At 32.3% G+C, this 26195-nt stretch overlaps 1 pseudogene; it reads left to right on the top strand.

The window, feature by feature from the left end:
• The first annotated feature begins 227 nt into the window (after positions 1 to 227).
• On the top strand, positions 228 to 24446 carry LOC113867809 (annotated as a pseudogene).
• Positions 24447 to 26195: the final 1749 nt, after the last annotated feature.

Below are 26195 nucleotides of genomic sequence, written 5' to 3'. Positions count from 1 at the left end.
ATTAGAGTTTCACTGTGATTTGTGCAATAAAAATTAACTACAAGATAAAATTTTAATTTGAATTAGAGGTTATTTCACACTATGAATCATCTAGAATATATCCTAGATATAATTTTTATGTTATTATCATATAAATCATACTATATAAAGAATAGTTTTGTAAAGTAAAAAATAAAAATATAATAACACAATACAATTCCAACTCCAACTTTATCTCATTCTCTTTCATCGTCGGACTGTTCTTTACCTTTACAACTGTGAGTTTGGTGTTTGGCTATGTTAACTTTTAATTTTGCCATTCAACTCTGACCCATTTGTGTGAATCTTCTATTGAGAGTTGGTCCATGGTGATCGAGCTCTCAAAAATGGAAGCTTTCACTTAATTTGATGAAAAAAAGTTGGGGGAAAGAGGAGGAGGTTTGACTCTTCATTGGGAAATCTGATTCCAAACTAAACAGGTGTTATTATTATTTCTGATTTTTTGGGTTTGCCTCTCTTGTCATTGCCTCTACTTTACAGTATGTTGGCCTTTTAATCATGCTTGAATTCTTCCATTGATTCTGGAGCTCATTGCTATTCCTCAATGCTATAATAGCTATGTATGTATGTGCGGATGTTAATGTTGGACAAAAGAACTGATGCATGTGGGGGATAGAAAAATGGTATGATGGGCATAGATGAATTCTTCCACCGATTCTGGAGCTAATTGCTATGCCTCAATGCAATCATATGGTAAGTATGTATGTTAATGTTGGACAGAAGAACTGATGCATGTGGGGGAGTAGAAAAATGGCATGATGGGCATAGATGTTTTGTGTTTATAAACTCTCCTATAGAAACTAGAGGTTGGATGATACATGCATCTTGACGAGTTTGTATTATTGGTTTTGATCAATGGATGTGTAATTGGCTTCTTTTTAGCTCAATAGGTTTTTCTGGATCAGGGGATTCATGACTTCTGTTTTAATGCAGGTTCCATTACTTCTATCCTGAGTTCATAACTTGTAAGAATGTTTCACAGCTTTTGGTTTTGTTTTTAATAACATCAAGGGTGATCATTGTCACAAAGGTAACGTTGCTGCCTTGTGACTTGGACGTTATGTGTTCAAATGTTTGAAACAGCTTTTCCACTTGTGTGGTAAGGCTGCATATGTTTATCCTCCCTAGATCCTACTTGATGCAAGCCTAGCACACTGAGTTGCCCTTAGTTTTTCCTAACACTGAAGTTAATACTCCTTTTAATTGTTTTATGATTTCCCGTCTCCAATATCTTATTCCTGTTTTCTTATGTCTGAAATGGTTGAAGTCTTCATCTGGAAAATGAAAGCCAATTGAGAACTTGTTAAGAATTAATATAGACTATGAGTGCAAGGAAAAGATAATACTAGTACCCTTATGGTGCATTGAATTCAATCTGGCTTTATCACTGCTATGTAGTATTCAGCCTTTATATATCACACTAACTGTTTACTATTTTAATTTAATTCTCTTTCAAGTTAATTTGCATTGTTTGATTCATAATTTCTGATATGATACTGAAATATATATATTGAATGTTTTGTTAAATTCATAAAAAATACAGAAATATCAAGGAAGAATGGCTCAGTTCAAAAACGATAAGCTGCCGATGCTGTCAGATACAGATGCACAACAATATGATGAACCCTTGGATTCTAAATTTCAAAGGCTTGTAACCAGGACACAAAGTGCATCTATTTCTATTCCTATGAGCTCTTTGGAGGCATCATATGAGAAAGAGGCTAGTTTTGTGGGACATACTGGACCACTTCAGAGTAAGAGAAAAATACCCTTTATGCAGATGAGTGGTCCACTATATGCTACCACTGGAACTGGAAATCTTTTGCAAAATCATGCATCAGTTAACAAAGTAGAGGAGAGAGAGGCAGATAATTTTTCTATTTTCCGTGGCACAAGTTCAAATTACTGGAATAGCGACTGTGATAGAAAAAATGAACACTTACTGAGGTCTGGGCAACTGGGAATGTGCAATGATCCTTATTGTACTACTTGCCCTACTTACTTCAATGCTTTTCAGCAAAGAAATTCAAAACACTCGACTAGATGGGATCCAAAGGTTTCTGTCTTTCATCCTGAAGTACAGCCTTCAATTATTTAAGGCACAATTAAACATTTAATAAGATGTGTGCTTCTGTGTAATAGAATTTATTCTGACCAAATTCAGGAATTCTCTATTGTATAACAGCAACAACAACAATTTCCTGTCAATCACTATCATGACTATAAAATCTACAATTTCCTGTCAATCCAAATTCAGGATTGGATTTTACTTATATGATTCTCTAGTTGGCTATTGGTTCCACATTTGTGCATATCCTTACTTTATATATTGCTTTTCCTGTCAATCACTATCATGACTATAATTTCCTAGCTATATACTTGTGGCTTTTTATGCATTTTTAGATCATCATATTTTAATCATATATATACATTTTAATATTATCTTAATCATCAAGATGTTGAATGATATTTCTTTAAAATTCCCTTTGTTGCAATGGCTATGTAGATTTATATTCATTAGAAACAATTGTTGATCTTAGGTCCTAGATCTATAAAATGGTTAGCATATCAATTTTTTCTGTAATTTGACAGTGAGTTGCTTTTAAAAACTATGAAGTTGATAGCCATTGTTAATGAAGTTTGTTTACTCTAAGGAAGAGGATATGGAAACGCTGAGACAGGAGATTGCAAATATAACTCACTAAACCGGGTCTTAATAATTGTAATTTGTAGTGTCTTACTCTGACCATATAGGTCTATTCATTGCTGTATTAGCAACTACCATATGATCCTTATACCATTTAGTCTGGGTACATCACAAGAAACCACTCTCTTAACCCTCAAATCTTTCCTTATTACCATACTCTTGACAAAATTCTTAAATTCAAGGTGCATCAATGCATATTATTCTTTTTACTATTCAATTTAATGCTATTGTTTTACCCTTTTTCACTTCAAGGAACTCATAAAATATTGTCAGTTGACAACTTTAAGCTCTATCATTATTGATCTGATACTCATTTTCTAAAATCTACATCATGTATCTTTATACTTAATCTTCTTGTAGCATTTTCCTTTTCCTTTTGTAGGCATTTATCATCCACTATCACTTTCACATAACCAAGCCTACTTATGTTGATATTTTTTATGTGTATACAGTTCCACAATGCTCTTTATGGAGATGCCAAGGGTTTTGCAAGGAAATTTATTTCTTTCTTCTCTTCTTATGTTCCCGGAGTTATGAATCCTCACACTAAAGTCATACAAAAATGGAACAAGTTTTTGGCCATTCTTTGCTTATTTGCTATTTTTTTGGATCCCTTATTTTTCTTTTTACTCTACGTGGAGGAGGTATGATTATTTTCCTTTTCTTTATCTGGAAAATCTTGCTAGTTCCAGTCACTTATCTTCCCCTTAACTTTAAAATTTACTCTGCGTTTTTCTTGTTCATTTTATGCAGGATAATAAATGTATTGTTATCAACTGGAATATGACAATAGCACTTGTTTTACTTAGAAGTGTGAATGATTTTCTATATTTCTTTAACATTCTTCTCCAGGTAACTTCTCAATTACTGCCTTTCCTAAAAGACCCCCCCCCCTTCTAATCTGTGTAAATCCTTTTATTCATCGAATGGCACTGGACCATATTTCTAGTTTGAAACATATAGTTGATCTCTTTCCTTTGCTGCTAGTTTTTATTATTCTATTTGATTGTAAGCTCTGTTTTGACAAAATATTTTCTGTTTTGATAAATAACTACAAAATGCACTCAAAGGAAGTCTTTCTATTTACAAGTGCATTTTGTAGTCTTTCTGTTTTGATAAATAACTACAAAATGCACTCAAAGGAAGTCTTTCTATTTAAATAAAATTCCACTCCCATTCTGCAAGAGTGTCCGATGTCTTATTTATAGTAAACGACTCCTAATTTCATGTCAACGGCTCTCCATTTGAAGCAATTGTTCCATATAATTTATAGGTGTAGAGAATTGTTCCTCCAGTTTACAAACCCAAGATATTTATTATATACAGATAATTGCCATACAACATCAACTACCTTATATAGATTAAACTGGATGAAAATAAAAATGAAACGGTTCATAGACAGAAATGATAAATATACTGGACTATATTCTTATCTATAATAATAATTAGTGTTGCATTCTTTACTCATGTGTGTCTTTCTTTGTTTTGTTTGCAATTAAGTTCAAAAGAAAACTAGAAGTGCATTTTCTCCTCAATCTTAAATATCGTTAAGTTTTTAAGTCTACTTTGCTGTGTTTTCATAATTTAAAGCTTGAATAACTATCTTAGTTGCCTGTTTGCAGTTTAGGTTAGCTTATGTTTCTCCTGAGTCAAGGGTGGTTGGTGCTGGAGATATAGTTGACCATCCTAAGAAAATTGCTCTTCATTACGTGCGGGGTTATTTTCTTGTTGACTTATTCGTTGTATTTCCTCTTCCTCAGGTGAAGTTCTTTCTGTTTTCCTTTCTTCCCTAAGGATACTTTTATTTTTCTGCTGAGTTTTCTCATTGTGACTTAGTATTTCAGCTATCCATTTGTAAATATCACCCAGTTTCTAATTTGAATTGTGAGATATACAAGCCTAATAATTGAACATGAATGCTTATTCATATTTTCTTTCCATTTCTGGGTGACACATCAGATTGACAACCATATAATTTCTAGTCATCCTGTGCGGTATATGTTCTTGTCAGAGTTAAATTTCTTGTGTTCTATAATAAAAGGAAAATTTGAAGGTCCTTGATGTAGCCATTTTACTGAGTTATCGGTTTGGATTTAGTGGGTTTCTATATTTTGACATATTAGAGATTCAGTTATTAAGTTCCCCTCCTCCCCAAATACAAGGATTTGGCCCTATAGTTTGAGATTTCAATTTCTGTTCTTGTTTATCTTCAGATATCAATTATTATCATGTGATAACTAAGGAACACATGGGAGATGCTGTTACTGTTTTCAATGATAGAATGTAATTGTAATTACTGTTGCCAAGAGCCAGTTCTTTAAATGTTTAAGCTGTTAATCCCATTTTAGTCCTTGAAAAATGCATGGTATGGTACCTGTTATCAACTTGGTCTGTTACTGATGAATTTTGGCAAAATGATCACACAGACTTCAAATTCTCAATAATTTTGTTCCTCTATCTGAAAAACAAAGACAAATGATACAAAGACTAGACTTGATGTGAGAATAAAATATGAATTACAACATTAAAGGGTAAAATTAATATAGGGGAAACTAAATTGATAAGGTTTGTATCTTGTAGGAACTAGCTTAAGCAAAAACTCTTTCTACTTGAACCATAGACATGCCACAGTCTCACCAATATTTCCTGATGATTATTTAAAGAGGCTGTGAAACCTTTGAATAAATTAACCCGAAAGCTTAAACAGCTAGCTGAATGATCTAGAATTAGAAATCATTCTTATCCTTGGATTTTTATTGTCTTATTTCTATGTTTATAGTTCTAAAAATTGGAGTTGGTTCAATTGGAAAACTGGTGTCAGACCCCTGAACTGAATGCAAACTGGTCTAACTGTGGTGACTGGCCATGGTTTGAACTGTCTCAAAACAAACTTTGTGACTTATCCAAAGTGTCAAACATTGGTCTCTCAACAGCACGCATGTTGCTTCTCTTCTATCAACAACTGTTGGTCACTTTAGTAACCTTTATACTAACTTGATGTCTTCAGTTTTTTGAATTGTAAAACATTTAAGTATATAACATTTAAAGTAAGATATAGTTCAATTACAATAACAAATTGATAATTTAATTTTTTTATAGCAATACGGAAGGAGCCTCAATGATGATTTTGTCTTACTTTATGTTAATAGAATATTTTATGGTCCTGTTGATAAGGATTAATGATACCAATATAAATAAAAAAAATAGCACGATAGTTTTGACACACACACACACATTAAATATAAATCGGTTCAATTTCTAGTCTGATTTTTCAGAACATTATTTATGCATGAACTGCTTCTTGTTATATGTTATCATGTTCAAGTTTGAAGTTAGCCATAATGGTTTCTCCTTTTTGTGTGTTATTCTGATGAATCATTTGTCTGTGGACAAAGAGAATGTACTTGAGAAAAGTAGGATGTAGTTGCTATAAAAGGAAAAGGTTTTCAATATGTGAAAAAAGATATGGCCGCTATGGGTTTATGGACTCACCAAACTCTTTGTCATGACATATGTAGTGAAATTTGTGCAGATAATGATATTATTTATCCTACCAAATTCCTTGGGGGGTGCAAATGATGCTAAGAATCTTCTGCGTGCAGCGATCCTGGTGCAATATATCCCCAAGTTATTCAGGTTTCTACCGCTGCTAATTGGCCAGTCTCCAACAGGATTTATATTTGAGTCAGCCTGGGCAAATTTCATTATAAATCTTCTCATTTTTATGCTTGCTAGCCATATTGTTGGTTCTTGCTGGTACCTCTTTGGCCTACAGGTAAGAGGACATAGAATTTGAGCTTACTATTTTCTTCCTTACTAAATTTCATAATGTCCTGTAAATTCTCACCTACTATTCAAGTGGAGCCAAGCTCTCATTGCTATTATTTTTGTTGCTTTTGAGTAGCATAAGCTTCAAATTGTGTACCTACATTCAAACCATGCTAAGAAACTATACTTGATTCCCTTGAATGCATATTTCCATAGGGTTGTATATTATATAATCATATTTATTCAGATTTATAGACAAGATGAAGTGATTTGTCAATATGATATCTTTCTAATTGTTACTGGAATATGTGTAAGAAATTCAATTGTGAAAGTTATTATGTTGCTTTGGATGCTTTAAAGATGAGTGGTTCAATCAAAGTAAGGAATTTAATTCAGTAAATGGAAGTTAGCATTCAATTTACTTTCTCTTCTCTCTCTCTTCCATCTCCCAGAGGGTTAATCAGTGCTTGCGAAATGCCTGTCATAGTTCTAGTATACCTGGATGCATGAAATTCATTGATTGTGGACATGGCCTTAATGGAAACAATCAGCCTGGCCTAACATCAGATCGGTGGATCAACAATACAGATGCCATTGCTTGTTTGAATCCATCTCCTGATGGTTTTCCTTACGGGATCTATGAGAATGCTGTACCACTTACTATAGAAACTGATGTGGTCAACAAATATGTGTATTCTCTTTTTTGGGGATTCCAGGTATGCATTTTATTCTCTATCTTTCTCTCTCTTGTTACTTAAGCAATAATTATGTACATATATATGGTGTAAAGATGTTCCATACTACATTGGCTAAGAATATGGCTAGAATATTCCTTATAAGGTTTGGGCAACTCTTCTCTAAGATAGCTTTGAGGAGTGAATTAGGTCCAATTTTCTAACATGGTGTAAGAGCCTATCCAATTTGAATGTAGGCTCACCTGCACATGTCCAATTCTACAAACTTCACGCACTAGATATCTAGTTTGAGTATGAGAGAGGTGTGTTAAATGGTCTCATATTAGTTAGAAATATGGCCATAATACTCCGTATAAGGTTTGAGGTGGAAAATGACTGAGAAAATTTAACTAATGAAATATAGATGTTTCTACCAATACAAGTGTCTTTGTATTGTGAGGGCACACTTGTAAATGCAGGTAAATTACATAAAAAAATATAAATTTAAAAATACTTGGGGGAACATTGGTTCAATTGATGTAAAACTCTCTACTGGTAATACAAAATATCAATTAAAATATAAACAATACAGGCATTTGAAACTCTCCGTTTTGGAAATATTCAAAAATCAGTTTAGTTGGTAGAAGATTATTATAATGGTGATTTACAAATATGTCATTATGTTATGTCTTATCTTGATTGAAGAAATTCGATTATTTATTTAAAAATTGAGAAAGGTAAAATATACTTCAATTTAATAAAATAAATAAAGAGAAAAAAAATATCAATTTGATTAGCTATGAATGATTGAAAGTTGATGTGAAAATAATGAGGAAGACATGTGATTACATGAGAAGAGTACAAAGTTTATCTCAATCTTAAGAATGAGGACACAAATTTGTTATATTGGCAGGTGCATTACCTTAATCTATCATAAATTCTAGAAAATTCACATAAAAAGTTAAAATTATGCTTCCGATATATGATCAAAATTTTCTCAGTTAGCCATGAATCCTTTTGCTCCACGTATTTCTTCAATGCATGCCAAAGTGACCACTGCTTTTTTGCTTTCTGTGGCACACTTTTGATTTTACTAGCTTTGCTTTTATAGAAAAGTATGATTATGTTACCAGACTAGGATTGGAAATATTAGAATCAAGGATAAGGTGAAATTTCCAACTCTTACAAGAACGCTTCAACTTTTATTCCTTATATTTTGTTTGTTATCTACAATTTGCCAAAAGCCAACCATTATGGAAACCATATTTGATTGAAGTTATCCTCACTACAAGATACTTCAAATATGCATGTGCATGTTAGATTTGTTAAGATGTCTCACATTGGTAAGGAATAGAGTCAAAATACTCCTTATAAGGGCTTAGGTAGTCCTCTTCCTCAAGCTAGCTTTTGGGAGTGAGTTAGGATCAAATTTTGTTTAGTCCTATTGGGCCACCCAAATGTCCGGTCTTGCAAACTTCACACATTAGATGTCTAGTCCTGAGTGTAAGGAGGGTGTGTTAAGATGTCTCATATTGGTTAGGAATAAAGCCAAAATACTCTTTATAAGAGTTTGGGTAGTCCTCCTATTATAAGCTAGTTTTTAGGAGTGAGTTAGTCCTAAGTTTTCTAATGAGTTTTATGGTCAATGTAAACTTGAACTTCTTGCTGTTAGGTCTTAAAAACTTTGATACGTAATCCATTACCATATCAACTGTCAAGGTCCATCTTGTACTAAAACTCATAAATAATAAAGCAGGCACATGAATGATTTAATATTTCTAACAGTTACACCCCATGTTATCTACAGCAAATCAGTACTCTAGCTGGTAATCTAGTTCCTAGCTATTTTGTGTGGGAAGTCCTTTTTACTATGGCCATCATAGGATTGGGGCTCTTGCTTTTTGCAATTCTCATTGGAAACATACAAAACTTTCTACAAGCTCTTGGACGGAGGTAAAACTTACCTATTGCTTCAAGTTTTAACTAAACTTTGATAGCTAAGTTCTGAGGTGTTTATTCGTGCAATATGCTTGACACATTTTCTTCTATCCCTTTTACAGGAAGCAAGAAATGCAACTTAGAGGCCGTGATGTTGAACAGTGGATGAGCCATCGGCGCTTACCGGAAGATCTAAGAAGGTATAGAATTTTCTTTCTTTTCATGGATCACATCTACATTGTCAATTTTTTTTTTGTTAGTATGTTACATGAAATTATGGAGCATACCTACTGTACAAGAAATATATAATATATCTGACTTGCAGGAGAGTAAGGCAGGCTGAACGATATACTTGGGCTGCAACAAGGGGGGTGAATGAAGAAGAGCTTATGGAGAATTTGCCAGAAGATCTTCAGAGAGACATAAGACGCCATCTCTTCAAATATGTTAAGAAAGTATGCACCAGAAATCTGTGGCTTAAATGACTAAGTGTAAACGAGTTCTCAATTATTATGAGGTTTAGATGTTAGATGATCCTCAATATCCAGGCACTGTGATTCATTTAAAATTTGGTTTCCTTTGGTCTCAACTAGTAACTTCCTAGAATTGGACAGAGGTTTATATTTAAAACAATTTTGAAGGCAAAGCTTTATGCATTTTCATCATGAAACTAAAATGATGATATAAAAAGCCAAAATATGTCAAATAATCCTGAAGGTTATCTGTAATGCTGATTTAATTTGCTTGTACATTTTGTATCAATTTGTGTCTAAAGTGGGAACATAAATTATCTTTAGGTTCGAATTTTTGCTCTGATGGATGAGCCTATCTTAGATGCCATTTGTGAGAGACTAAGGCAAAAAACATACATCAAAGGAAGTAAACTTTTGAGTCAGGGTGGTCTGGTAGAGAAGATGATCTTTGTGGTGCGTGGTAAACTGGAGAGCATTGGTGAAGACGGAATTAGAGTTCCCTTATCTGAAGGGGATGCTTGTGGCGAAGAACTTCTGACATGGTATCTTGAACATTCTTCTGTCAGCACAGGTATATCAATAGATGCAATGACAACATGCCTTTTAATAATTTAAAATAGATCAGCAGCAGTTAACCTGCCTTGTACAAAATTGGAAACGATATGGTTCATTAATCGGATCTCTCCTGCAGATGGTAGAAAGGTAAGGCTTCCAGGGCAAAGATTGGTTAGCAACAGGACAGTAAGGTGCTTAACAAATGTGGAGGCATTTTCACTCTCTTCTGCAGATCTTGAAGAAGTCACAATCCTTTTCACAAGATTATTGCGAAGTCCACGTGTTCAAGGAGCCCTAAGGTCATTCCTTGTCTTCTTGTATCTATCTGGATTTATGGTTTAGCTTAATATTGTTGGTCATTTTTTGACTTAGAAAAGTGAAAATTAACAAACCTGTAAAAAGTACTTGCACTCATTTTATACCTAAAAATTCCTCATTCATAACACAATATTCCCATTGTAACTTTTTCTAAATATTCTGTGTTTACGTTGGGGTCCTTTTTCTAAATATTCTGAGTTTATGTTGGGGTCCGTGAGGGCTTTGTGAGGATTAAGTTTGTGCTGTTGTTATTATTGTTGATCACCCACAAGTCTTCCACGAAGGGTGTTGTTCCATTATGTTTTTTTTTCTTGTGTACATTTCTTAATTCTCAATGGTTCATTGTCAGTGAAGCCCATCCATTTCAATCATGTTGCACATTTGAAAACCAAGACAAATGGTTGAAATATGCTACTACTTATGAGCATCTTTCACCTCACTGAGAGAGAGAGTCAAATTTGGAGGAAATTCTCTTAATAAATGTGTAACCAGTAACAACTAAAATGTTTGTGATTTTTTATACATCAGATGCTCAAGGTCTGTTTTCAAATCCATGACTGTCATAATCATTTTGATAATTGTGTTATTATAGGTATGAATCGCCTTATTGGAGATCCCTTGCTGCAATCCGCATTCAAGTTGCATGGAGATACAGGAAGAAACGGCTAAGTCGTGTTAATTCCTCAACATCAGATTAAACACTTAGGTCGAGGGTTTCAATTTTGTACTGGACTTGGTAGTTCTTATAGTAGATTCACTAACTTGTTATCACATACAAGGGTGTCCTTTTTTATTAAAAGCAATAAAGGGTAAATTAATTCCAACTCCCCAAAAGTTCATTGTGTTTATGCTTTATACCTTTCCAATGTGGAAAAGAGAAATGTTCAAAATACACTAATTTATCCCTAATTTGATGTTTTATAACTTGTGCATTATTGCAAATGATAGGAATTTATATATAGTAAGTTTTTATTGAAAATTTCATGATTCAATGCAATTAAATACATTGATGGTATTAAGTTACAATTTTTAATAAAATTTTTATTTATTGATTTCCCATCATATATATAATGTTGCATGAGTAAAAAAAAATTATTTTGCCATCGGATAAACTTTTTAGCAAGTACACTAAATTGTTGAAGTAATAAAATAGATTTATTGTTCACAGAGATTAATGTTAAGTACTAAACAACAAAAATATCACTAGTTGGGTCAAAAATAAAGTTGTAATGCAAACTGAAAAATTAACTAAAGTGCATAATATAAAAACATAAATGCTGAAAAATTATAATTAACTATGTAAATGAAATTTCAAATGTAAGGAGTTAATTAATAATGAAACTAAATTGCAAAATATAACTAAAAAAGAAAATGAAACTGGGTTATAAATTAATTAAGAGGTGGGTTGAGTGCAGAATCTTTTATTTTTTTTCCTTGCATAAAATATGTGTATATTCCAAAATACATTTTAATCTAATGGTCAGGTTTCTAAAATATCTAATCTCAATTCTGTAGTTAATTAGTTCTAAAACGCATTTAGCTTCCTAATCCCTTAGATAAAATAAAAAACGTTCAGCATTAAGATTAAAACTTAAATGATCACATCATTATAAACTTCTATTCCTAGATAATTTATAACAAGTATTTTGATTCCAGTTTAAGAAAGTTCACAGATTTCTAGCAATAAACTCATTTTCATCAACCCCATTCACGTAGAATAGAGAGACATTAGGTTCAGATCAAAATGTTAGATTAAAGTTTATATCTTGAGTTACATTCAATGCTTAGTTCATTGCAATGGGTAAAAAAATAAGTTCATCCTTTCTCAACCCTAAAAAAATTAGCACGACATAATGGAAGTAAATAAGATGAAATTGAAATCTATTGCAGAAAATGAAATCATGTTCAACAGAAATAGCTTAAAGCAAACTATAAAATGTAGGAAGTTATTGTTCCATTACAAATTAAGGGAAAAGAAGGGATATAACCCAGCTTATCATCAAAATCTTATATCAAAGAAGAAGGAAAATCTCATAGAGAATTGTACTAAAATTTAAAATTCTATGCTCTGAAACATAATAAAAGTGCAATAAAAAAGATGTTGTCTTTTTCAAAAAATTATGCTTTTATATGCTCTATTAGTTTCATGTCCCCAAAACCAGAAGTTCATGTCCCAACAAATGAATCCTACAGTAATTCAAATTTTCTCTTCAATTCCAATTGTCATTTTTCTTCCAATCCTTTCAAAATTCAAATGTCAGCCATCAATATATGAATAATTCATTAGTTTTTTAGCAATTACAATATTCTATTGAATTTTTCAATTATTTGCATTAACTTATAATTTTAATTCAATAAAATATGCCAAAAACCTTTAATTTCCTATATGAGTCAATGAATCGTCACTATCTCCGTCTAAATCTGATTTAGTTATGTTATACAATATTTTTAACACTAGTTTTCATCTAAATCTTATTCATTTAACATACTATTTTTTTACTGGTTCATCGTTTCAGTCAACTTTTAAAGTTACCTATTCACAAGGTAACTAAATTGATAGTTTAGAAAATCAACCAGTAATAAAAAGCATTAAAAAGAGTGAGCTGTTAACACACCCTGAAAAGTGCATATGACCTCCCTTCTTAGTTATTACCAAGTTAACATGTCAAAAAGTCACAAGGTTATATTAAATTATTAAATCCTAGACATAAAAATGTATTGATTTGGTTGATATACCAAACAAAAATATATTGTAATTACTTTTTTTGTTATGATATAAATAAATACCGAAGTAAATAGCAAACTAATTGATACTCAGGAAGGATTTACTTTATATATAAACAATACATATAATTTAGGGACAGCTTTGCCATTGTTAATGATTTATTAGACTATTTATTAGACTAAAGTCAAAATAGAGTGGGTCATAAAAACAAAATCTTATCCAAACCTAAATGGTACCATGGAGCATCAGTGGGAAGACAAAATATCGTATGGATGGTGCCAGGAAGTTATTGCAGTTTGTTTGTGAAACTTTTCTGGTTTGAAGTTGTAAAGATATCAATGGTGGAATTTCTATGTGAGAGGGTAGATCAATTTTCGTGGTGACTTATGGGATCATTATGAACCCTCACTTTCTTACTTTTTACGTCTTTTCACTTTTAACAAATTAAACCTTTCAAGAATTGTAAGGAGCAAATTATCCCGTGGGATTTTCGTATGACAACAAAAATTTTGTATTTATTATTTTTGTTGATAAATGTTAAACTATCGAAGTTTATGAAGAATTTTCGAAAGAGAAACATATACAACATTTTTGTATGACATGGTCTCGCTGAAAGAATTTTTATTTCTTACCACCCTCCCTAAGCTTCTCTCCTTATGCGACTTATCTTTTTATTTAGCTTTTAGAGTCATTTGCAAAGGAATAAATCAAACAATTTTCCTTTCATTTAAGAGAGATGAAACCAAGGCTACGTTTAAATATATAACGGTAAGTGGAGTAAAATAAAACGAAATGGAAGAGTAAAATAAAATGAATCGTGATAAAATAACCAATTTTTTGTTTGAATATTTTATAATAAAATTCAATAACTTTCTATTTCCTTTTTTGGGAGGCAGACGAATGGTGTGGGTTAACATTTTATTATTTCTACATTATCCATATTTTAGCGTGAAGAATGAAGGGTGTATATATGCTAGGCTTAAGAGTAGAAAACTAATTTTAAAATAGAATTAACAAAAGAATAAGTAATTTTATCTCATTTTATGTTGTTATTTTATAGTATTATTAAAAAAGATTCATTTATTTTTTAACTCTTCTTCTCTTTACGTACGTTGAATGATTTTTTACATTTTACAAGAAGGGTGAATGAAGTATTAACTATTAACATAAGGTTTGTATATATAAAATATATGATATGATATGGTATAATATATGATTATGGCACGTGTAAAACTTCCACGTGGGAAGTATTAGCTAGTCCAGTTTTACCTGGTTCAGGCATAAGTGGTGTTTGACCAGAAAGGTTTCCCCAATATAATAAAACGGTGGAAACGTTAAGTGATGCCACCAAAACCTTAGTTTTAGCCATAGCCCACGGGTAAGTGTCTATTGAATAGTGGGGGGTCCTAACAACTGTGTCAGTTACACTTACACTGCACTTGTCTAAATCTCATATGAAACCAAACATCCCTTGCTGCTAAGTAATAACGTTAGGTTCATTTTATTTAAATAAGCATGCTTTAACATAAGAAAGAACAAAAAGAAACAAGCCAAATAGAAAAAAGAAAAAGTAAAGAGCTTTAGTTTTATGACAACTTAAATACAATTTCTTAGGTGGTGTTGATGCTTTTTATCAATTAAAATTCGAGTTTTGCTAACATTAAATGTAAATTTTTTACTAAAATAAAACTCTAATTTTAATTGGTTAACAACATTAACCGTACCTAAATAACGACACCTAAGTTTTGTCCTTGGTTTTATAGTATCATGCAAGTTGCAACAGATCATCACTTTCTAATGAGAATTCCAACTCTCTTTCACATCCCTCCCTCACATTAATCTCTCACATGTCACAATTGACTTTTTCAACTCTTAGGTATTTTCCTATATATTTTTTTTCAGTTTTCACCTTCCTTTGCAATAATCCTCCATCATCAACAAGCTCTCAAAAATGCTTATGCTTTAACTTGAACTTTGAGGGGTCTTGACTTTTCATTTGGAAAACTTCTAACAGGTATGATTACTCTATCTGGGCGTATCTACGCTGTTTCACTTGATTATTATTGCTTGTTCATTTATTTTGCAGTAAGTTACATAGTGCTTGAATCCTTCAAAAAGCTTCACCTTGTTACCATAACACAGAACGTGTATATGTTAATTTTAGACGCAAGCATGGATGCGTGTAATGGCATGAAGGGCGTGGATGTGCTGTGTGCTTGTGTTTATTGACTCTCCACAGAAACTAAAGGTTGGAATTTGAATGGTACAAGCATCTTCATGATTTTGTGTCGTTAGTGTTGGTTAACGGGTGTTTAATTGGTTTCCACCAAGCTTTAGAGGATTTTGCATGAGGGTATTCATTACAAGTTTTTATACAAGTTTCATTTCTACAAAAAGGGATATCCTATGTTCATAGGTATAGTTCACCCCTTCACAGATTTCTTCATTTTTCCCCCACCTAGCATTCTCCATCCTCACTATCTTTATTTTTAAATTTTTTCAAAAGTGGAGGTTGTATCTGGAAAAAAAAAATGCAGCCAATTGAGATCTAGTTAAGAAATAATATAGATTATAAGTGCAAAGGGAAAAGAATACTAGTTCCTTATGGTGCATTGACTTCTATATGGCTTTGTCACTGAAGTATAGTAATTGGCCTTTTCAAACTGCATTAGTTACTTACTGTTTTATAATTTATATTATTCCCTTTCAAATTTCTAGTTGAATAGAATTAGTAGATTTTGAAATTTCTATGCTACCTAAGTATATGTATTGAATGTCTTCTTACTTTCATAAGAAATTACAGGCTTATCAAGGAAGCATGGCTAATTTTGAAAAAGATGATCTGCCAATGCTGTCAGATACAGATGCACAACCATATGATGAAACTTTGCATTCTAAATTCCAAAAGCTTTTATCCAGGAAACAAAATGCATCCATTTCTATTCCCATGGAGACATATGAGAGAGAAACTATTCCTATGGGGCATAGCAGTCCACTTTGGGGTGATGGAAAAAATCCGTTTATGCAGATGAGTGGTCCACTATATACTACTAAACCGGTAACTGAAAATCTTTTGCAGCAGAATAGAGTTGTAACAGGAAAAAAAACAGAGGAGAGGAAAACAGATAAATTTGAAAATTTCCACAGCAAAGGTTCAAATTACTGGAATAAAAACTACGATAGAACAAATGAACATTTACTGAGGTCTGGGCAACTGGGAGTTTGTGATGATCCTTATTGTACTACCTGTCCTACTTACTTCAAGGCATCTCAGCTGAGAAATCCAAAAGCGTCCACTACATCTGATCCGAAGGTTTCTGTCTTTCCTCCTATAATAGATTATTCTTTTAGGTTCCTTTAGTTTCATGGTACACAGTTAAAAATTTTATTCTACATGTGTTTTTGTGCTAGATCTTTATTCTCACTAATCAGGAGTTCTATACTTATATATGATATCATATAAAATAATTAATAAACATTTGAATATTTGATTGAATTATACTTTTTTTTTATTTGAAAGTGCCCAATATAATTTTCATATTTATGAATGTCTTACTTTGTAAATATTTCCTTTTTTCCTTTTTACTTTTTGGCAATTACTATGATGGCTAAATTTATTTAGTTACATAGTTGTGAGTTGTGAATTTTTTGCATTTCTATATCAGCATGCTCATATTCATATATCTGATGTTAGACATGAAGATGCTGAATGGTATTTCTATGAAAATCACTTTTTTTGAAAATTGTTATTCACATATCTTTTGGTCCACAATCGAAAGCCTGATTTCTATGTACTCGCTTATTGAAATTGGTCTATCATGAGTATCCACTGTGGTGGAATATCCAGAATATATAGAAAATTAAGGGTATACAATAATTAATGTATAATATGGAAAAAATCATTATTTTATGAAACTAATATAGTAAGGGAAAGAAAATCTTAGGAGAATGACTTATCTTCTCTATGTTGAAGGTATCACTCTTGGATCACGTGTACTCAGATCTTCTATTGGACGTATAAATTAGGGGTTTTTTATTTATTTTGAGAATGAGTTTCTTTAAAATCTTTGAAGTTGCTGGCCATTGTTAATGAAGCTTGTTGATCAGAAGGGAAAAAGAAGATATGAAAATGTTGAGAGAAGATAGAATAGAATGTAAATGCAATTCATTCTGGGCTCTGAATAATTGGAATTTGTACTACCCAACACTGTCCGTGTACCTCTGTTTCTTATAGTATCAACAACTTCCATATGATCCTTTTACCCTTTTCTCTGGATATATTAAAAGAAATCACTCTTAATCCTCGAGGCTTTCATTATTACTATATTATTTACAAAATTCTTACATTCTAGCAGCATCAATGCATTTTATTCTTTTTCTTATTAAAAGCTACAGCTATTGTTCTTTTCCTTGTTCAATTTCAAGCTTTCTCTTTATTTTATCCAATATTAATTGTCTAAATCCTCACAAGCTTTTCTTTATCTACTTGATTTTTTTTTTTTCTTTTCCATTTTCTTTGGTACACATTTATCATTTACTATCACTTTCAAATAACCAATTGAACTGGTGTTTTCTTTACAGTTCCACAATGGTCTTTACGGGGATGCCAAGGGTTTTGCTAGAATATTTTTTTCTTTCTGTTCTTCTTATGTTCCTGGAGTGATGAACCCTCACACTAAATTCGTAAAACATTGGAACAAGGTTCTGGCCATTTTTTGCTTGGTTGCAATTTTTGTGGATCCATTATTTTTCTTCTTGCTTTATGTTCATCAGGTATGAATCTGATTGTTTTCCTTTTGTTTGATTACAAGATTTAATGACATATCTATCCCTGCAACTATGTGAAAATTTAATTTGCATTTTCCCTTGCAGGATTATAATTGTATAGCTATCAACTGGACATTGACAAAAGCACTTGTTGTAGTTAGAAGCATGAATGATTTCATATATTTATTTAACATTCTTCTCCAGGTAACCTCCCAAAAACCACCTATGTAGAAGTTCCCCCTCCCTTTCCCCCTGCTCTTGATTTTCGAAAATCCATATATTCATAGAATGGTACTTTTTTAGTTTGAAAAATATCTTCAAGCTCCTTCCCTGAGAGCATGTTTCTATCCCAATGTTACTGGTTTTGAGAAGGTGAAAATTCTGATGAATAAATATTCAGAAGAGTTTTGTAGCACCAAAATAACAGGCTTTGGCTAATAAAAGCCAACTCGAGATATTTTCACTATTTGAAGAAAATTTTGCTATTCCATTTTGTATGTCTGACATCTTCTCGATTTACCCACCACTCAACCTACTGTAGCCACACTTAATTTGAAACAATTGTTAATTTATCAATTGCAGAGGATTGTTCTTCCAATATACAAACCCAAGAGCATCGGTGAATAGTATTTATTATATACGGGCAAGAAATCATACAGTGTTAACCAACTTATAATGATTAGATTGGAATTTTTAAAAAATGAATAATTGACACTAATGATTATATATTCGGCAATAACCTTATCACTATAATCTAGTGCTGCATTCTGTTTCAGTAGTTCAGATCCAACGAAGTTTGCTAGGTCAGGATATGAAGGAAAAAATGAGTGTGTCATGAACCTTAACTATGGTTGTTTGGAATATAGCTTTTGCTATAATATTAAGTAGTGTTGCATTCTTGACTTATGTGTGTATCTTGCTTTGTTATGGTTTAGTAGTTTAGGTCAAAAGGGGGGAAAAGTGAATGTGTCCTGAATCCTAAATATGGTTGTGAACTTTCTAAGTATAGTTTGTTTCCTTTTCATAATTTAAGATTTAAATAACTTCACCAATTTGCCTTGTTTCAGTTTAGATTGGCTTATGTTTCTCCTGAGTCAAGGGTGGTTGGTGCTGGAGATTTAGTTGACCATCCAAAGAAAATTGCTCTTCATTATTTGAAGGGTTATTTTCTTATTGACTTATTTGTTATATTTCCTCTTCCTCAGGTAAATTTCTTCCCATGTGTACCTTTCTTCCTTATGGAGACTTTTTTTATTATTGCATTTTCTCATTGTAAGTTCGTATTTAAGGTACCTCTTTGTACTTAAAACCCAATTTCTAATGTGAATTATGAAATATGCAAGCCTAACTATAGAATACGATTACTTTTTTATATTTTCTCTAGTCTCCAGTTCCTAGACATCATCAGTTTTGAAATTATACATTTTCTAATCATCTTGTGCTATATATGTTCTTGTCACAGTTCAATTATCAGTTGTCTTGTATCTTTGACGTTAAGCAAAAAATTGAAGGTCCTTGATGTTGCCATTGTATTTATCAATTTGCAATTTTATCGATTTTATATTTTTATGTGTTTCATTCAGTTTATAAGTCTCTTCTCCCTCCAAAACATGGGTATGGTTTTCCTATGAATTTGAGGCGTCAATTTCTTTTCTTGTGCGTTTTGAAATATTAATTATTTAGTTATGATATGTTTGTCCTAAATATGAATACATGTGAGAAGCTGTGAAGGTTTTCTATGATACTATGATTGAATCTATGAGCATTGCTATATCCTCCCACTTATATTCCAAATAATCCTCGTACTATATTATAAAGTAAGTATTAAATGAAAAAGTGCATGCATTTTTTTTATCTTGAAAACAAAAAAATATATATATTTTCTTCATATGGTAATTAGGATAAGCTTTTTTTTTGGGGTAGTAATTAGTAGGATTTGTTGGAATAAAAGGCAGGAGGATTTAGAATCATTGTTGAATATATTGTAATTACTATTGCAAGAGCCAGTTGTTTATAAACTTATAGCTGCTATATGCATGGAAAATAAATAATTTTTATCTCTCCCAACCTCCTTATTTCAATTTTTCTCCCTACTTGAACCATAGACATGCCACAGTTCCACTTTATATTGCATTGAAAGTGATATTAATCAAGAGAATAGGATCAGTGAGAATCAATTTCTTGACAACTAGTCACAAAGGCTCTGATTCCCTTTTGCGAATCATCTATCCTTAAAGTTTAAGCTTCTATTTATAGGCTAGAAATGTGTTTTTATTACTAACAACTCTCATTTAGCTGGGTAGAATTTTGCTGCCTTATTTCTATCTTTTTCTTTACAAACTGGTTCTTGATGACAAATATCTGTGGATGTTAACATGTTCTTGACAACAAATAGGTGGCAAAGCAAATAAAGGGTTATGTGAAGCTTTTATTGGCATAATTCGTTGTGATGACATTTATAGTGAAATGTGCAGATGATGTTATTGTCTGTCCTATCAAAACCCTTGAGGGGAGCAAATTATGCCAAGAATCTTCTGCGTGCAGTAATCCTAGTGCAGTATATTCCCAGATTATTCAGGTTTCTGCCTATGCTTTTTGGTCAGTCTCCAGCAGGATTCATATTTGAGTCAGCCTGGGCAAATTTCATTATAAACCTTCTCATTTTTATGCTTGCTAGCCATGTTGTTGGTTCTTGCTGGTACCTATTTACTCTACAGGTGAGTGAAAAGAGGATTTGATGCTTATTTTTCCAAAATGCCAAATTTCTTCCTCACTAAAATTTCATAATGCACTATTAAGTTCTCACTTTCGTTCAAGAGGAGGCATGTTCCTATTATATTTTGTGTATCATAAGCTACTAATTGCTTCTCCTCCCTCAAATAATACTTTATTCACTTGAATGCATCATATTTCATGTGTTTGCAAGTAATATAACAATAAGTAGTGAGATATATAGGCGAGATGAAGTGCTGTGTTAATATGATATTGCTATGTCCCAGGAAATTTTATCCTTGTAGATATTGATAATGAAATTCAACCACCAAAGTTGTTATGTTTCCTTGGGTGCTTTGAAGATGGGTGCTTCAATTAGAATCAGGGATTTAATCCAGTGAATAAAGGTGTATTCAATTTGCTAACTTTCTACTTTTCTCTTTGTCCCTTCTTCCAGAGGGTTAATCAATGTTTTCGAAATGCATGTCATGGCTCTAATCTACCTGGATGTCTGACATTCATTGATTGTGGACATGGCCATAATGTACACAATCAGCTCGGCCCATCTTCAGAACAGTGGTACAACAATACAGATGCTATTGCTTGCTGGAATTCCTCTTCCACTGGTTCTTTTGCTTATGGGATATATGTCACTGGTGTACCTCTTACTACACAGACAGACATGGTCACTAAATACCTTTATGCTCTGTTTTGGGGATTACTGGTATGCATTTCATTCTTAATTTTTTCGTTCCTGTAGTATTAACTAGTAATTCTGTACAAATATATGTAGTGAGGATCAAATGGAACTGGTGTAAAAATTTTTTGCACCTACACCACTCAATAACTCAATGTAGAAAATGATTTTTGAATGCATATGAATGGTTTAATAGATTAATGTCAATTGTCATTTGTCAATGGAGAAATGATAGCTATGCACTCTTTGTGATTGGTCCATTTTTTAAAGACTCAAAGCACTTGCCTCGTTGATTGATTATATTTAAAAATTACTTTGACTATATAAAGCTGACCAATCACAAGAAGTGTGTTGAAGAGTGCATTGTTGCTAGCATTCCTCTTTGTCATGGTACAACTAGTACCAACACTCTTAAAATCTAAAACTGTAGTGAATGCATGTGAATGATTTAATATCTCTAACAAGTATTCCCAATGTGAACTTCACACAGCAAATCAGTACTCTGGCTGGTAATCAAATGCCTAGCAATTTTGTGTGGGAAGTTCTTTTTATTATGGCCATCTTGGGATTGGGACTCTTGCTTTTTGCACTTCTCATTGGAAACATACAGAACTTTCTTCAAGGTCTTGGACGGAGGTAGAACATATCTAATAATGCAAGTTTTGTAACTTCGAAGGTCATGTGCTAATGTGTTTGGTTGGTGTTGTAACACACTTGATTTATTTTCTTCCATCCCTTTTACAGGAGCCTAGAAATGCAACTTAGACGCCGTGATGTCGAGCAATGGATGAGTCATCGGCGCTTACCTGAAGATCTAAGAAGGTATAAAATTTTCTCATTCTTTTTCTCAGTCATATACACATTGTCAACGAAGTATTTGTCTATTGCTTGATTCAAGTCATTGGTTGTTAACTTGAACTCTCCACCCCTTCCCACGACTCCCTTTCTTGACAACTTATTATGTGAGCAATTTATTGTTTCTAGACACATACTATTCTACATGGCAAGACCAAATCAAGTTGACAACTTCTGAAGACTTTTAGATTTTGAAGATGGACAGGCTAATTTAATTTTTCTTTTCGCACTATTAATTCTGCCTGCAAATGTGTCCATGTTTCTGTATGCATGTTTATTAAATATTATCAATCACTCTGTACATTATTTACTACACACAACACTGCAACATATGAAAAATAGCAGTTGAGAACATGTGAAGAGCTACCGAGTATTTGATAATATAACATGTCTATAGGTCTAAATTTTCAGAAATCATATGTCCACTATTTGTCATTTTTATCCAAATAGTATGTCACACGAAATAATAGATCAATCAAATGTAATAGTGACAAATGATATGTTTTTCATGTAGGAGAGTACAACAGGCTGAACGGTATACTTGGGCTGCAACTAGGGGCGTCAATGAAGCTATGCTAATGGAGAATTTTCCAGAAGATCTCCAATTGGACATAAGACGCCATCTCTTCAAATTTGTTAAGAAAGTATGCAGTAGAATATTTGTGGCACAGATGACTAGTTATGATTACCCCAATTTATCATGCTTGCTTAAACCTTGAGTGGACTGTAACTATGTGGTCTAGATCTTAAGTGAACTTCAAAATTTCATAGAATCTCTTTCATTTAAAATTTTGTTTTTTCTAGGTCCCTATTTGTAACCTGCCATAATTTGGATACTAGTTTAAATTTGAAAACAATTTTGAAGACAAAGCTTCATGCATCTTCATAATGAATCTAAGCAATGATATATCAAAAGCCTAAGTGTCTGAAACAATCCTGAAAGTTTGAAATGATGGTTTAGTTTTCTTTTGTTACTCTGTCGAATTTGTTTCCATAATATGAGGATCTATAAAACCTGCAGGTTCGAATTTTTGCTCTAATGGATGAGCCTATCCTGGATGCCATGTGCGAGAGACTAAAACAAACGACATACATCAAAGGAAGTAGAATTTTAAGTCATGGTGGTCTGGTAGAGAAGATGGTATTTGTGGTGCGTGGTAAATTGGAGAGCATTGGAGAAGATGGAACTAAAATTCCTTTAACTGAAGGGGAAGCTTGTGGTGAAGAACTCCTGACATGGTATCTTGAACATTCTTCTGTCAGCACAGGTATAACAATACTTGATGCAGTGACAAAATTCCAGATAACTAATATTATAAATTAGAGATCAAAAGGAGTAAAATTATCAACAAGGTTCATAAATTTGATTTCTCCTGCAGATGGAAAAAGAGTAAGGCTTCCAGGACAGAGGTTGCTTAGCAGCAGGACAGTAAAGTGCTTAACAAATGTGGAAGCACTTTCACTCCGAGCAGCAGACCTTGAAGAAGTCACAATCCTTTTCTCAAGATTCTTCCGCAGTCCACGTGTTCAAGGAGCCTTAAGGTCATTCCCTTGTCCTGTATCTAGATTATGATTCAGCATAATCTTCTTGGCCAGTTTACGTGTTAAGATCCAACTGTATGGTATAGGACTTGAGTCCCACATTAGAATTATAATATTTAGTGATAAGGCCTTGTGCTCTCTACTACAACAGTTAGCTTTATTGGTGTGGTTCTCCTAAGGTTATTATCATCATGACTTCAAGAAATTGAAGATTAACTAAAAATAATAGGCACAAGCACAGCTCAATCCTCTAAAAAACTTTTATCTAGGAGAATTTTAGTTAAGGATGAAGGAGTTATGTCCCCCCCACCCCCAACCCTCCAACCATTTTTATAGAATTAGTACATTTACATGTATTACATATTTAACTTGGCCTCCCTACTTTTGTGTTCGTTATATTTTGGCTTCACTTAGAAAAGTTTCCAAACTCTGCACCTGAATAAGTTTGTTATGTCTTGATTCTTTTGAAATCCATGGCTGACATAATCATTTGACAATTGTATTATTTCAGATATGAATCACCATACTGGAGATCCCTTGCAGCAATTCGCATTCAGGTTGCATGGAGATACAGGAAAAAACGATTAACGCGTGCTGATTCCTCACTTTCAGACTAAACATTGAGGTTGTGGGTTGTACAGTTATGTCTGAAATACTATATAGTTTGTATTCAGTCCAGCAGTAATAATTTCCATCTGAAGAAAACCATAGTCTTCATCTAAAAAATGCCTTTAAAAAGGGCAGATGTAAAGAATTGTACAGTGAAACAGTGCTTTTCAACTCTTCAAAACAAGATTTATTACAAACATATATACTGTGGCTCCTTACCTTGAAAGGGTAAAAAAGAAAAATCCAAATATCCTATTTTTATACACTAATTAGCAGCTAAAAATTTATACTCATTTTTCATGATATAATCGAAAGATCAAAATAGTCTTATTTTAGGGGTAAGAGTTTGTATCTCAATATTATTCATATTGGGATCTCAATGCACTTAGATACGAATGGTCCAGCTAGAGCAAGAATTTTCAGGAATATTTAGACCATCCCAGTTTTTAGCATACTAGTCATTTTCAAATAATGTACAATCTAATGTACAATCTAATTCGATTATTTGGTGTGAGGATATCAATAAACTAATTTGTGTAACTTACTTTATTTCTTTCCACCCACATACACAGCATGCAATACTGAGTAGCCAAAACAAGAAACATTTTTTGTATCTTAAGCATGCAATGAATCACTATATCAATTATATGCCAATATGATACACCGTTTATTTTGTACGGGGCTTGTAACCGGAACCATTGCATTTTACCTTTATAAATATGCAAGAAAAAGAATCATGAATCTAGTTCTATGGAAGATGCTATTTTAAAAAAAAAATAGTGTGCTAAAGCCGCTTCATGTATGCTATGATTGACCAAATTTTAATTAAGAGTAAGCAAGTATCTTTAATATTTATGCAGTGTTTGACGCAACTCTTTCAGACTTTTCTTCTTTAAAGTAGAAACTCCTTCAATTGGCTTCTATACATGCTTTGCTTTGGAGCTTACTTTTTGCACCAGCTTTTTTTGCTATTTGTATCCCCTTTTCTATTATCACTTTCAAAATTTAATTTCGGAAGTGATTTAGAACCTTCCAAAAATTAAATTTATATAGACATTTGCAGATCACTTCCAGATTTATACACTTTCAAAAATTAATTTAAAAAATCACAATAAAATAAGTAGTGCGAGTAACTAAAAAAGGTTGGTCCAAATAGCAATCCACCTTTTTTTTTTTTAGGCTTTGGGATAACATTTGATTTGGCCTTTTAATCATAAAAGTTACTCTGAAGTTAAACTTAAAAATAAAGCTTTAAGCGTATGTTTAGTTTAACATTTTGAAAAAGAATTGTTTATTTTTGCTAGTTTCTTGGGAGAGAATTAAAAATAAATTGATTATTATATTCCAAATACATCTCCAAATAAACATGTTTTAAAATTAAAGTTACTAGTTAATTTTATAATTTTTCAACTTAAAAGTTATCACTAAGTTAAAATTTGTTTAATTTGAGATATTATTCATGAAATTTGAGATTTAGAGTAAAACAACAAAACCTCCTAAAATTAGCTTATCCAAAAGGTATTTTCTATGTTTTATTCATTGAAAGAGAAAAAAAAAACTCATTCTATTTTTAGTGGTTTTGTAGAATTTTATTTTATTTTATGTGGAAAGCATCTCAAACTCCAGTTTATTGCAAAAAAAAACTACTTCTGTTTAAGATTAAAATTAGGAAAGAGTAAAATTGATATAATTTATTAAATGTTGTCTCTTATTCTGTTGGCGAAAACTGAAATGTCATCTCTTATATGTATTCTAAAGAGTATTTTATTATTATTAAGAGTAAGATAGGATTAAGATTAAGATAATAGAACAACCG

The sequence above is a fragment of the Abrus precatorius genome, unplaced genomic scaffold, assembly GCF_003935025.1.
Source record: "Abrus precatorius isolate BTA unplaced genomic scaffold, Abrus_2018 Scaffold5, whole genome shotgun sequence".
Classification (NCBI taxonomy): domain Eukaryota; kingdom Viridiplantae; phylum Streptophyta; class Magnoliopsida; order Fabales; family Fabaceae; genus Abrus; species Abrus precatorius.
The sequence above is the reverse complement of the archived record's forward strand: the minus strand, read 5'-3'. Positions and strand labels throughout refer to the sequence as shown.